Source organism: Panulirus ornatus, chromosome 9, assembly GCF_036320965.1.
Source record: "Panulirus ornatus isolate Po-2019 chromosome 9, ASM3632096v1, whole genome shotgun sequence".
Classification (NCBI taxonomy): Eukaryota; Metazoa; Arthropoda; class Malacostraca; order Decapoda; family Palinuridae; genus Panulirus; species Panulirus ornatus.
The window spans coordinates 42,244,745-42,259,034 of record NC_092232.1 but is presented as its reverse complement, the minus strand read 5'-3'; the positions used below and the strand labels follow the sequence as shown (position 1 = coordinate 42,259,034).

The following is a 14,290-nucleotide window of genomic DNA, read 5'->3' as shown; positions in this document are numbered from 1 at the left end:
GAGAGGAAAGTGATTGGTTCTCAGTGAATGTAGGTTTGCGGCAGGGGTGTGTGATGTCTCCATGGTTGTTTAATTTGTTTATGGATGGGGTTGTTAGGGAGGTGAATGCAAGAGTTTTGGAAAGAGGGGCAAGTATGCAGTCTGTTGTGGATGAGAGAGCTTGGGAAGTGAGTCAGTTGTTGTTCGCTGATGATACAGCGCTGGTGGCTGATTCATGTGAGAAACTGCAGAAGCTGGTGACTGAGTTTGGTAAAGTGAGTGAAAGAAGAAAGTTAAGAGTAAATGTAAATAAGAACAAGGTTATTAGGTACAGTAGGGTTGAGGGTCAAGTCAATTGGGAGGTAAGTTTGAATGGAGAAAAACTGGAGGAAGTAAAGTGTTTTAGATATCTGGGAGTGGATCTGGCAGCGGATGGAACCATGGAAGCGGAAGTGAATCATAGGGTGGGGGAGGGGACGAAAATCCTGGGAGCCTTGAAGAATGTGTGGAAGTCGAGAACATTATCTCGGAAAGCAAAAATGGGTATGTTTGAAGGAATAGTGGTTCCAACAATGTTGTATGGTTGCAAGGCGTGGGCTATGGATAGAGTTGTGCACAGGAGGGTGGATGTGCTGGAAATGAGATGTTTGAGGACAATGTGTGGTGTGAGGTGGTTTGATTGAGTAAGTAATGTAAAGGTAAGAGAGATGTGTGGAAATAAATAGAGTGTGGTTGAGAGAGCAGAAGAGGGTGTTTTGAAATGGTTTGGGCACATGGAGAGAATGAGTGAGGAAAGATTGACCAAGAGGATATATGTGTCAGAGGTGGAGGGAACGAGAAGTGGGAGACCAAATTGGAGGTGGAAAGATGGAGTGAAAAAGATTTTGTGTGGTCGGGGCCTGAACATGCAGGAGGGTGAAAGGAGGGCAAGGAATAGAGTGAATTGGATCGATGTGGTATACCGGGGTTGACGTGCTGTCAGTGGATTGAATCAGGGCATGTGAAGCGTCTGGGGTAAATCATGGAAAGTTGTGTGGGGCCTGGATGTGGAAAGGGAGCTGTGGTTTCGGGCATTATTGCGTGGCAGCTAGAGACTGAGTATGAACGAATGGGGCCTTTGTTGTCTTTTCCTAGTGCTACCTCACACACATGAGGAGGGAGGGGGAAGGTATTCCATGTGTGGCGAGTTGGCGATGGGAGTGAATGGGGCAGACAGTGTGAATTGTGTGCATGGGTATATATGTATGTATCTGCGTATGTATATTTATGTCTACATTGAGATGTATAGGTATGTATATTTGCGTGTGTGGACGTATGTGTGTATACAGAGTGTATGGGGGTGGGTTAGGCCATTTCTTTTGTCTGTTTCCTTGTGCTACCTCGCAAACGCAGGAGACAGCGACAAAGCAAAGTAAATAATAATAATAATAATAATAATAATATATATATATATATATATATATATATATATATATATATATATATATATATATATATATCTGGGGATAGGGAGAAAGAATACTTCCCACGTATTCCCTGCGTGTCGTAGAAGGCGACTAAAAGGGGAGGGAGCAGGGGGGCTGGAAATCCTCCCCTCTCATTTTTTTTTTTTTCAAATTTTCCAAAAGAAGGAACAGAGAAGGTGGCCAGGTGAGGATATTCCCTCAAAGGCCCAGTCCTCTGTTCTTAACGCTACCTCGCTAACGCGGGAAATGGCGAATAGTTTGAAAGAGAGAAAATATATATAGATATATTTATTTATTTTGCTTCGTCGCTGTCTCCCACGTAAGTGAGGTAGCGCAAGGATACAGACGAAAGAATGGCCCAACCCGCCCACATACACATGTATATACATACATGTCCACACATGCAAATATATATACCTAAACATCTCAATGTACACATAAATACACACACAGACACATATTTATATACACATGTACATAATTCATACTGTTTGCCTTTATTTGTTCCCATCGCCACCTCGCCACACATGGAATAACAACCCTGTCCCCCCTCATGTGTGCGAAGTAGCACTAGGAAAAGACAACAAAGGCCCCATTCGTTCACACTCAGTCTCTAGCTGTCATGTAATAATGCACCGAAACCACAGCTCCCTTTCCACATCCAGGCCCCACACAACTTTCCATGGTTTACCCCAGACGCTTCACATGCGCTGGTTCAATCCATTGACAGCACATCGACCCCGGTATACCACATCGTTCCAATTCACTCTATTCCTTGCACGCCTTTCACCCTCCTGCATGTTCAGGCCCAGATCATTCAAAATCTTTTTCACTCCATCTTTCCACCTCCAATTTGGTCTCCCACTTCTCCTTGTTCCCTCCACCTCTGACACATATATCCTCTTGGTCAATCTTTCCTCACTCATTCTCTCCATGTGACCAAACCATTTCAAAACACCCTCTTCTGCTCTCTCAGCCACACTCTTTTTATTTCCACACATCTCTCTTACCCTTACATTACTTAATCGATCAAACCACCTCACACCACATATTGTCCTCAAACATCTCATTTCCAGCACATCCACCCTCCTGCGCACAACTCTATCCATAGCCCACGCCTCGCAACCATACAACATTGTTGGAACCACTATTCCTTCAAACATACCCATTTTTGCTTTCCGAGATAATGTTCTCGACTTCCACACATTCTTCAAGGCTCCCAGAATTTTCGCCCCTCCCCCACCCTATGATTCATTTCTCCTTCCATGGTTCCATCCGCTGCCAGATCCACTCCCAGATATCCAAGACACTTTACTTCCTCCAGTTTTTCTCCATTCAAACTTACCTCCCAATTGACTTGACCCTCAACCCTACTGTACCTAATAACCTTGCTCTTATTCACATTTACTCTTAACTTTCTTCTTTCACATGCTTTACCAAACTCAGTCACCAGCTTCTGCAGTTTCTTACATGAATCAGCAACCAGCGCTGTTTCATCAGCGAACAACAACTGACTCACTTCCCAAGCTCTCTCATCCACAACAGACTGCATACTTGCCCCTCTTTCCAAAACCCTTGCATTCACCTCCCTAACAACCCCATCCATAAACAAATTAAACAACCATGGAGACATCACACACCCCTGCCGCAAACCTACATTCACTGAGAACCAATCACTTTCCTCTCTTCCTACAAGTACACATGCCTTACATCCTCGATAAAAACTTTTCACTGCTTCTAACAGCTTGCCTCCAACACCATATATTCTTAAAACCTTCCACAGAGCATCTCTATCATATGCCTTCTCCAGATCCATAAATGCTACATACAAATCCATTTGTTTTTCTAAGTATTTCTCACATACATTCTTCAAAGCAAACACCTGATCCACACATCCTCTACCACTTCTGAAACCACACTGCTCTTCCCCAATCTGATGCTCTGTACATGCCTTCAATCTCTCAATCAATACCCTCCCATATAATTTACCAGGAATACTCAACAAACTTATACCTCTGTAATTTGAGCACTCACTCTTATCCCCTTTGTCTTTGTACAATGGCACTATGCAAGCATTCCGCCAATCCTCAGGCACCTCACCATGAATCATACATACATTAAATAACCTTACCAACCACTCAACAATACAGTCACCCCCTTTTTTAATAAATTCCACTGCAATACCATCCAAACCTGCTGCCTTGCCGGCTTTCATCTTCCGTAAAGCTTTTACTACCTCTTCTCTATTTACCAAATCATTTTCCCTAACCCTCTCACTTTGCACACCACCTCGATCAAAACACCCTATATCTGCCACTCTATCATCAAACACATTCAACAAACCTTCAAAATACTCACTCCATCTCCTTCTCACATCACCACTACTTGTTATCACCTCCCCATTAGCCCCCTTGACTGAAGTTCCCATTTGCTCCCTTGTCTCACGCACTTTATTTACCTCCTTCCAAAACATCTTTTTATTCTCCCTGAAATTTAATGATACTCTCTCACCCCAACTCTCATTTGCCCTCTTTTTCACCTCTTGCACCTTTCTCTCGACCTCTTTCTTTTATACCTCTCCCACTCACTTGCATTTTTTCCCTGCAAAAATCGTCCAAATGCCTCTCTCTTCTCTTTCACTAATAATCTTACTTCTTCATCCCACCACTCACTACCTTTTCTAATCAACCCACCTCCCACGCTTCTCATGCCACAAGCATCTTTTGCGCAAGCCATCACTGCTTCCCTAAATACATCCCATTCCTCCCCCACTCCCCTTACCTCCTTTGTTCTCACCTTTTTCCATTCTGTACTCAGTCTCTCCTGGTACTTCCTCACACAAGTCTCCTTCCCAAGTTCACTTACTCTCACCACTCTCTTCACCCCAACATTCACTCTTCTTTTCTGAAAACCCCCACAAATCTTCACCTTCGCCTCCACAAGATAATGATCAGACATCCCTCCAGTTGCACCTCTCAGCACATTAACATACAAAAGTCTCTCTTTCGTGCGTCTATCAATTAACACGTAATCCAATAACGCTCTCTGGCCATCTCTCCTACTTACATACGTATACTTATGTATATCTCGCTTTTTAAACCAGGTATTCCCAATCACCAGTCCTTTTTCAGCACATAAATCTACATGCTCTTCACCATTTCCATTTACAACACTGAACACCCCATGTATACCAATTATTCCCTCAACTGCCACGTTACTCACCTTTGCATTCAAATCACCCATCACTATAACCCGGTCTTGTGCATCAAAACCACTAACACACTCATTCAGCTGCTCCCAAAACACTTGCCTCTCATGATCTTTCTTCTCATGCCCAGGTGCATATGCACCAATAATCACCCATCTCTCTCCATCAACTTTCAGTTTTACCCATATCAATCTAGAATTTACTTTCTTACACTCTATCACATACTCCCACAACTCCTGATTCAGGAGTAGTGCTACTCCTTCCCTTGCTCTTGTCCTCTCACTAACCCCTGACTTTATTCCCAAGACATTCCCAAACCACTCTTCCCCTTTAATCTTGAGCTTCATATCACTTAGAGCCAAAACATCCAGGTTCCTTTCCTCAAACATACTACCTATCTCTCCTTTTTTTCTCGGTTACAACCACATACATTTAGACACCCCAATTTGAGCCTTCGAGGAGGATGAGCACTACCCTCGTGACTCCTTCTGTTTCCCCTTTTAGAAAGTTAAAATACAAGGAGGGGAGGGTTTCCAGCCCTCAGCTCCCGTCCCCTTTAGTCACCTTCTACAACACATGAGGAATACGTGGAAAGTATTCTTTCTCCCCTATCCCTACAGCGATGGCCAGAGAGCATTAGTGGATTATGCGCTAATGGATAGGCACGCAAAAGAGAGACTTTTGGATGTTAATGTGCTGAGAGGTGCAACTGGAGGGATGTCTGATCATTATCTTGTGGAGGCAAAGGTGAAGATTTGTAAAGGTTTTCAGAAAAGAAGAGAGAATGTTGGGATGAAAAGAGTGGTGAGAGTAAGTGAGCTTGGGAAGGAGACTTGTGTGAGGAAGTACCAGGAGAGACTGAGTACAGAATGGAAAAAGGTAAGAACAAAGGACATAAGGGGAGTGGGGGAGGAATGGGATGTATTTAGGGAAGCAGTGATGGCTTGCGCAAAAGATGCTTGTGGCATGAGAAGCGTGCGAGGTGGGCAGATTAGGAAGGGTAGTGAGTGGTGAAGCGTCTGGGGTAAACCATGGAAAATTCTGTGGGGACTGGAGGAAGTGAAGTGTTTTAGATATCTGGGAGTGGATTTGGCAGCAGATGGAAACATGGAAGCAGAAGTGAATCATAGGGTGGGGGAGGGGGTGAAAGTTCTGGGAGCGTTGAAAAATGTATGGAAGGCAAGAACTTTATCTCGGAATGCAAAAATGGGTATGTTTAAAGGAATAGTGGTTCCAACAATGTTATTTGGTTGTAAGGTGTGGGCTATAGATAGGGTTGTCCACAGGAGGGTGGATGTGTTGGAAATGAGATGTTTGAGGACAACATGTGGTGTGAGGTGGTTTGATCGAGTAAGTAATGACAGGGTAAGAGAGATGTGTGGTAATAAAAAGAGTGCGGCTGAAAGAGCAGAAGAGGGTGTGTTGAAATGGTTTGGTCATATGGAGAGAATGAGTGAGGAAAGATTGACCAAGAGGATATATGTGTCAGAGTTAGAGGGAATGAGAAGTGGGAGGCCAAATTGGAGGTGGAAGGATGGAGTGAAAAAGATTTTGAGTGATCGAGGCCTGAACATGCAGGAGGGTGAAAGGCGTGCAAGGAATAGAGTGAATTGGAACGATGTGGTACGCCAGGGTCGACGTGCTGTTAATGGATTGATTGAACCAGGGCATGTGAAGCATCTGGGGTAAACCATGGAAAGTTCTGTGGGGCTAGGATGTGGAAAGGGAGCTGTTATTACATGTGTGGCGGGGTGGCGATAGGAATGAATAAAGGCAGACAGTATGAATTATGTACATGTGTATATATGTATATGTCTGTGTGTGTACATATATGTATACAATGAGATATATAGGTATGTATATTTGCGTGTGTGGACGTGTATGTATATACATGTGTATGTGGGTGGGTTGGGCCATTCTTTCGTCTGTTTCCTTGCGCTACCTCACTAACACGGGAGACAGCGACAAAGCAAAATGAATATATAAATAAATATATATTCATTCATATAAATGAAGAGAGAATGTTAGGGTGAAGAGAGTAGTGAGAGTAAGTGAGCTTGGGAAGGAGACTTGTGTGAGGAAGTACCAGGAGAGACTGAGTACAGAATGGAAAAAGGTGAGAACAAAGGAGGTAAGGGTAGTGGGGGAGAAATGGGATGCATTTAGGGAAGCAGTGATGGCTTGTGCAAAAGATGCTTGTGGCATGAGAAGAGTGGGAGGTGGGCAGATTAGAAAGGGTAGTGAGTGGTGGGATGAAGAAGTAAGATTATTAGTGAAAGAGAAGAGAGAGGCATTTGGACGATTTTTGCATGGAAATAATGCAAATGAGTGGGAGATGTATAAAAGAAAGAGGCAGGAGGTCAAGAGAAAGGTGCAAGAGGTGAAAAGGAGGGCAAATGAGAGTTGGGGTGAGAGAGTATCATTAAAGTTTAGGGAGAATAAAAAGATGTTTTGGAGGAGGTAAATAATGTGCGTAAGACAAGGGAGCAAATGGGAACTTCCGTCAAGGGGGCAAATGGGGAGGTGATAACAAGTAGTGGTGATGTGAGAAGGAGGTGGAGTGAGTATTTTTGAAGGTTTGTTGAATGTGTTTGATGATAGAGTGGCAGATATAGGGTGTTTTGGTCGAGGTGGTGTGCAAAGTGAGAGGGTTAGGGAAAATGATTTGGTAAACAGAGAAGAGGTAGTAAAAGCTTTGTGGAAGATGAAAGCTGGCAAGGCAGCTGGTTTGGATGGTACTGCAGTGGAATTTATTAAAAAAGGGGGTGACTGTATTGTTGACTGGTTGGTAAGGTTATTCAATGTATGTATGATTCATGGTGAGGTGCCTGAGGAGTGGCAGAAAGCATGAATCGTGCCATTGTACAAAGGCAGAGGCAAATTACAGAGGTATAAGTTTGTTGAGTATTCCTGGGAAATTATATGGGAGGGTATTGATTGAGAGGGTAAAGGCATGTACAGAGCATCAGATTGGGGAAGAGCAGTGTGGTTTCAGAAGTGGTAGAGGATATGTGGATCAGGTGTTTGCTTTGAGGAAAGTATGTGAGAAATACTTAGAAAAGCAAATGGATTTGTATGTAGCATTTATGGATCTGGAGAAGGCATATGATAGAGTTGATAGAGATGCTCTGTGGAAGGTATTACGAATATATTGTGTGGGAGGGAAGTTGTTAGAAGCAGTGAAAAGTTTTTATTGAGGATGTAAGGCATGTGTACATGCAGGAAGAGAGGAAAGTGATTGGTTCTCAGTGATTGTTGGTTTGCGGCAGGGGTGTGTGATGTCTCCATGGTTGTTTAATTTGTTTATGGATGGGGTTGTTAGGGAGGTGAATGCAAGAGTTTTGGATAGAGGGGCAAGTATGCAGTCTGTTGTGGATGAGAGAGCTTGGGAAGTGAGTCAGTTGTTGTTCGCTGATGATACAGCACTGGTGGCTGATTCATGTGAGAAACTGCAGAAGCTGGTGACTGAGTTTGGTAAAGTGTGTGAAAGAAGAAAGTTGAGAGTAAATGTGAATAAGAGCAAGGTTATTAGGTACAGTAAGGTTGAGGGTCAAGTCAATTGGGAGGTAAGTTTGAATGGAGAAAAACTGGAGGAAGTGAAGTGTTTTAGATATCTGGGAGTGGATTTGGCAGCGGATGGAACCATGGAAGCAGAAGTGAATCTTAGGGTGGGGAAGGGGTGAAAATTCTGGGAGCCTTGAAGAATGTCTGGAAGTTGAGAATATTATCTTGGAAAGCAAAAATGGGTATGTTTGAAGGAATAGTGGTTCCAACAATGTTGTATGGTTGTGAGGCGTGGGCTATGGATAGATTATGCGCAGGAGGGTGGATGTGCTGGAAATGAGATGTTTGGGGACAATGTGTGGTGTGAGGTGGTTTGATCGAGTAAGTAATAATAGGGTAAGAGAGATGTGTGGTAATAAAAAGAATGTGGTTGAGAGAGCAGAAGTGCGTGTTTTGAAATGGTTTGGTCACATGGAGAGAATGAGTGAGGAAAGATTGACCAAGAGGATATATGTGTAGGAGGTGGAGGGAACGAGGATAAGTGGGAGACCAAATTGGAGGTGGAAAGATGGAGTGAAAAAGATTTTGAGTGACTGGGGCCTGAACATGCAGGAGGGTGAAAGGCGTGCAAGGAATAGAGTGAATTGGAACGATGTGGTATACCGGGGTCGACGTGCTGTCAATGGATTAAACCAGAGCATGTGAAGCATCTGGGGTAAACCATGGAAAGTTCTGTGGGGCCTGGATGTGGAAAGGGAGCTGTGGTTTCGGTGCATTATTTACATGACAGCTAGAGACTGAGTGTGAACGAATGTGGCCTTTGTTGTCTTTCCTAGCGCTACCTCGCACACATGAGGGGGAGGGGGTTGTTATTTCATGTGTGGCGAGGTGGCAATGGGAATGAATAAAGGGAGACAGTATGAATTATGTACCTGTGTATATATGTATATGTTTGTGTGTGTATATGCGTGTATACGTTGAGATGTATAGGTATGTATATTTGCGTGTGTGAATGTGTATTGGAATATACATGTGTATGTGGGTGGGTTGGGCCATTCTTTTGTCTGTTTCCTTGTGCTACCTCGCTAATGCAGGAGACAGCGACAAAGCAAAATAAATAATAAAATATATATAATTAATTATACTTAATTGCCATCTCCCGCATTAGTGAGGTAGCGCAAGGAAACAGACGAAAGAAAGGCCCAACCCACCCACATAAACATGTATATACATAAATGCCCACACATGCACATATACATACCTATATATTTCAATGTATACATACACAGACATACATATATATACACATGTACATATTCATACTTTCTGCCTTCATCCATTCCTGTCGCCATCCCGACACACATGAAATAGAAGTCCCCCCCTCACAGCGTGCGCAAGGTAGCACTAAGAAAAGACAAAAAGGTCACATTCGTTCAAACTGAGACTCTAGCTGTCATGTGTAATGCACTGAAACCACAGCTCCTTTCCATATCCACGCCCCAAAAAACGCTTCACATGCCCTGGTTCAATCCAATAACAGCACGTGGACCCCGGTATACCACATGGTTCCAATGAACACTATTCCTTCCACGTCTTTCAAGCTCCTGTATGTTCAGGCCCCGATCGTTTAAATAATTTTCAGTCCATCCTTCTACCCTCAATTTTGTCTCCCACTTCTGCTCATTCCCTCTACCTCTGACACATGTATCATTTGTCAATCTTTTCTCAGTCATTCTCTCCTTGTGACCAAAACATTTCAACACACCCTCTTCTGCTCTCTCAACCCCACTCTTTTTTTACAACACATCACTCTTACCCTTTCATTATTCACTTGATCATACAAACTCACCCCACATATTGTCTTCAAATCACAGAGGTATATGTTTCTTGAGTATTCCTGGGAAATTACATGGAAGGGTATTGATTGAGAGGGTAAAGGCATGCACAGGGCATCAGATTGGGAAAAGCAGTGTAGTTTCAGAAGTAGTAGAGGGTGTGTGGATCAGGTGTTTGCTTTGAAGTATGTATGTGAGAAATACTTAGAAAACAGATGGATTCATATGTGTCATTTATGGATCTGGAGAAGGCATATGATAGGGTCAATAGAGATGCTTTTTGGAAGATATTAAGAGTATATGGTGTGGGAGGTAAGTTGCTAAAAGCAATGAAAAGTTTCTATCAAGGATGTAAAGCAAGTGTACAAGTTGGAAGAGAGGAAAGTAATTGGTTCTTAGTGAATGTCTGTCAGCGGCAGGGGTGTGTGATGTCTCCATGGTTGTTTAATTTGTTTATGGGTGGGATGATTAGGGAGGTAAAAGCAAGAGTTTTGAAGAGAGGGGCAAGTATGCAGCCTGTTGTGGATGAGAGGGCTTCAGAAGTGAGTCAGTTACTGTTTGCTGATGATACAGCGCTGGTGGCTGATTCGGGTGAAAAAGAGCATAAGTTGGTGACTGAGTCTGGCAAAGTGTGTGAAAGAAGAATGCTAAGAGTAAATGTGAATATGAGCAAGGTTATTAGCTTCAGTAGGGTTGAGGGACATGTTAATTGGGAGATGAGTTTGAACAGAGAAAAACTGGAGGAAGTGAAGTGTTTTACATATCTGGGAGAGTATTTAGCAGTGGTTGGAACCATGGAGGCGGAAGTGAGTCACAGGGTGAGGAATGGGGCGAAGGTTCTAGGGGCATTGAAGAATGTGTGGAAGGCAAGAACATTATCTCGGAGAAGAAAAATGGGTATGTTTGAAGGATTAGTGGTTCCAACAAAGTTACATGGTTGCGAGGCATGGGCTAAGGATAGGGTTATCTGCTGCCAAATCCACTCCCAGATATCTAAAACACTTCACTTCCTCTAGTTTTTCTCCATTTAAACCTACCTCCCAATTGACTTGTCCCTCAACCCTATAGTACCTAATATAAACTTGCTCTTATTCACATTTACTGTCAGCTTTCTTCTTTCACACTTTACCAAACTCAGTCACCAGCTTCTGCAGTTTCTCACCCAAATCAGCCACCAGCGCTGTATCATCAGTGAACAACTGACTTACTTTCCAAGCCCTCTCATCCACAACAGACTGCATACTTGCCCTCTCTCCAAAACTCTTGCATTCACCTCTCTAACAGTCCCATCCATAAACAAATTAAACAATCATGGAGACATCGTGCACCCCTGCCGCAAACTGACATTCACCGAGAACCAATCACATTCCTCTCTTCCTACTCGTACTCATGCCTTACATTCTCGATAAAAACTTTTCACTGTTTCTGGCAACTTGCCTCTCACACCATATACTCTTAATACATTCAAGAGCATCTCTATCAACTCCATCATATGCCTTCTCCAGATCCATGAAGGTTACATACACATCCCACATCCATTTGTTTTTCTAAGTATTTCTCACATACATTCTTCAAAGCAAACACCTGATTCACACATCCTCTACCACTTCTGAAACTACACCGCTCTTCCCCAATCTGATGCTCTGTACATGCCTTCACCCTCTCAATCAATACCCTCCCATATAATTTCCCAGGAATACTCAAACTTATACCTCTGTAATTTGAACACTCACCTTTATCCACTTCGCCTTTGTACAATGGCACTATGCATGCATTTTACCAATCCTCAGGCACTTCACCATAAGCCATACATACACTGAATATCCTTGTCAACCAGTCAACAACACAGTCAACCCCCTTTTTAATAAATTCCACTGCAATACCATCCAAACCCACCGCCTTGCCGGCTTTCATCTTCTGCAAAGCTTTCACTACTTCTCTGTTTACCAAACCATTCTCCCTGACCCTCTCACTTCGCACACCACCTAGACCAAAACACCGTATATCTACCACTCTATCGTCTAACACATTCAACAAACCTTCAAAATACTCACTCCATCTCCGCACATCACCACTACTTTTTATTACCTCCCCATTAGCCCCCTTCACCAATCCATCAGATGAAGTGAAGTGTTTTAGATATCTGGGAGTGGATTTGGCAGTGGATGGAACCATGGAAGCAGAACTGAGTCACAGGGTGGGGGAGGGGGCGAAGATTCTGGGAGTGTTGAAGAATGTGTGGAAGGTGAGAACATTATCTCGGAAAGCAAAAATGGGTATGTTTGAAGGAATAATGGTTCCAACAATGTTATATGTTTGCGAGGCGTGGGCTATAGATAGGGTTGTGCGAAGGAGGGTGGATGTGTTGGAAATGAGATGTTTGAGGACAATATGTGGTGTGAGGTGATTTGATCAAGTAAGTAATGAAAGGGTGAGAGAGATATGTGGTAATAAAAAGAGTGTGGTTGAGAGAGCAGAAGGTGTATTGAAATTATTTGGTCACATGGAGAGAATGAGTGAGGAAAGATTGACAAAGAGGATATATGTGTCAGAGGCGGAGGGAACAAGAAGTGGGAGACCAAATTGGAGGTGGAAGGACGTAGCAAAAAAGATTTTGAGCGATCGGGGCCTGAACATGCAGGAGGGTGAAAGGCGTTCAAGGAATAGAGTGTATTGGAACCATGTGGTATACTAGGGTTGATGTGATGTCAATGGATTGAACCAGGGCGTGTGAAGCGTCTGGAGTAAACCATGGAAAGATTTGTGGAGCCTGGATGTGGAAAGGGAGTTGTGGTTTTGGTGCATTATACATGACAGCTAGAGATTGAGTGTGAACGAATGTGGCCTTTGTTGTCTTTTTCTAGCTTTATGTCATGTGCGTGCAAGTGAAGGGGTTTGTCATTTCATGTGTGGCAGGGTGGCGACGGGAATGAATAAAGGCAGTAAGCATGAATTATGTACATGTGTATATATGTATAAGTCTGTGTATGTATATATATGTATACGTTGAAATGTATAGGTATGTATATGTGCGTGTGTGGACGTGTATGTATATATATGTGTATGCTGATGGGTTGGGCCATTCTTTTGTCTGTTTCCTTGCGCTACCTCGCTTACGTGGGAGACAGTGACAAAGTATAATAAATAAAATAAATATTTTATTTTATTTATTTTGCTTTGTTGCTGTCTCCCGCGTTAGCGAGGTAGCGCAAGGAAACAGACGAAAGAAATGGCCCAACCCACCCACAAACACAGGTATACACATACAAGTCCATACACGCAAATATACATAACTATACATCTCAACGTATACATATATATACACACACAGACATATACATATATGCACATGTACATAATTCATACTGTCTGCTTTCATTCATTCCCATCACCAACTCGCCCCTCATGTGTGCGAGGTAGCGCTAGAAAAGACAACAAAGGCCACATTCGTTCACACACAGTTTCTAGCTGTCATGTAATAATACACCGAAACCACAGCTCCCTTTCCACATCCAGGCCCCACACAACTTTCCATGGTTTACCCTAGACGCTTCACATGCTCTGGTTCAATCCATTGACAGCACTCGACCCTGGTATACCACATCGTTCCAATTCACTCTATTCCTTGCACGCCTTTCACCCTCCTGCATGTTCAGGCCCCGATCACTCGAAATCTTTTTCACTCCATCTTTCCGCCTCCAATTTGGTCTCCCACTTATCCTCGTTCCCTCCACCTCTGACACATATATCCTCTTGGTCAATCTTTCCTCACTCATTCTCTCCATGTGACCAAACCATTTCAAAACACCCTCTTCTGCTCTCTCAACCACATTCTTTTTATTACCACACATCTCTCTTACCCTATTATTACTTACTCGATCAAACCACCTCACACCACACATTGTCCTCAAACATCTCATTTCCAGCACATCCACCCTCCTGCGCACAACTCTATCCATAGCCCACGCCTCGCAACCATACAACATTGTTGGAACCTCTATTCCTTCAAACATACCCATTTTTGCTTTCCAAGATAATGTTCTCGACTTCCACACATTCTTCAAGGCTCCCAGAATTTTCGCCCCCTCCCCCACCCTATGATTCACTTCCACTTCCATGGTTCCATCCACTGCCAGATCCACTCCCAGATATCTAAAACACCTCACTTCCTCCAGTTTTTCTCCATTCAAACTTACCTCCCAATTGACTTGACCCTCAACCCTACTGTACCTAATAACCTAGCTCTTATTCACATTTACTCTCAGCTTTCTTCTTTCACACACTTTACCAAACTCAGT

General features: G+C 43.3%; 1 protein-coding gene across 2 annotated transcripts in view; it reads right to left on the bottom strand.

Annotated features, from left to right (window-relative positions):
* LOC139750365 (uncharacterized) overlaps positions 1–14,290 on the bottom strand; it is a 105,523-nt gene that overhangs the window by 56,462 nt on the left and 34,771 nt on the right. The gene's annotated exons all lie outside the window — the stretch shown is intronic.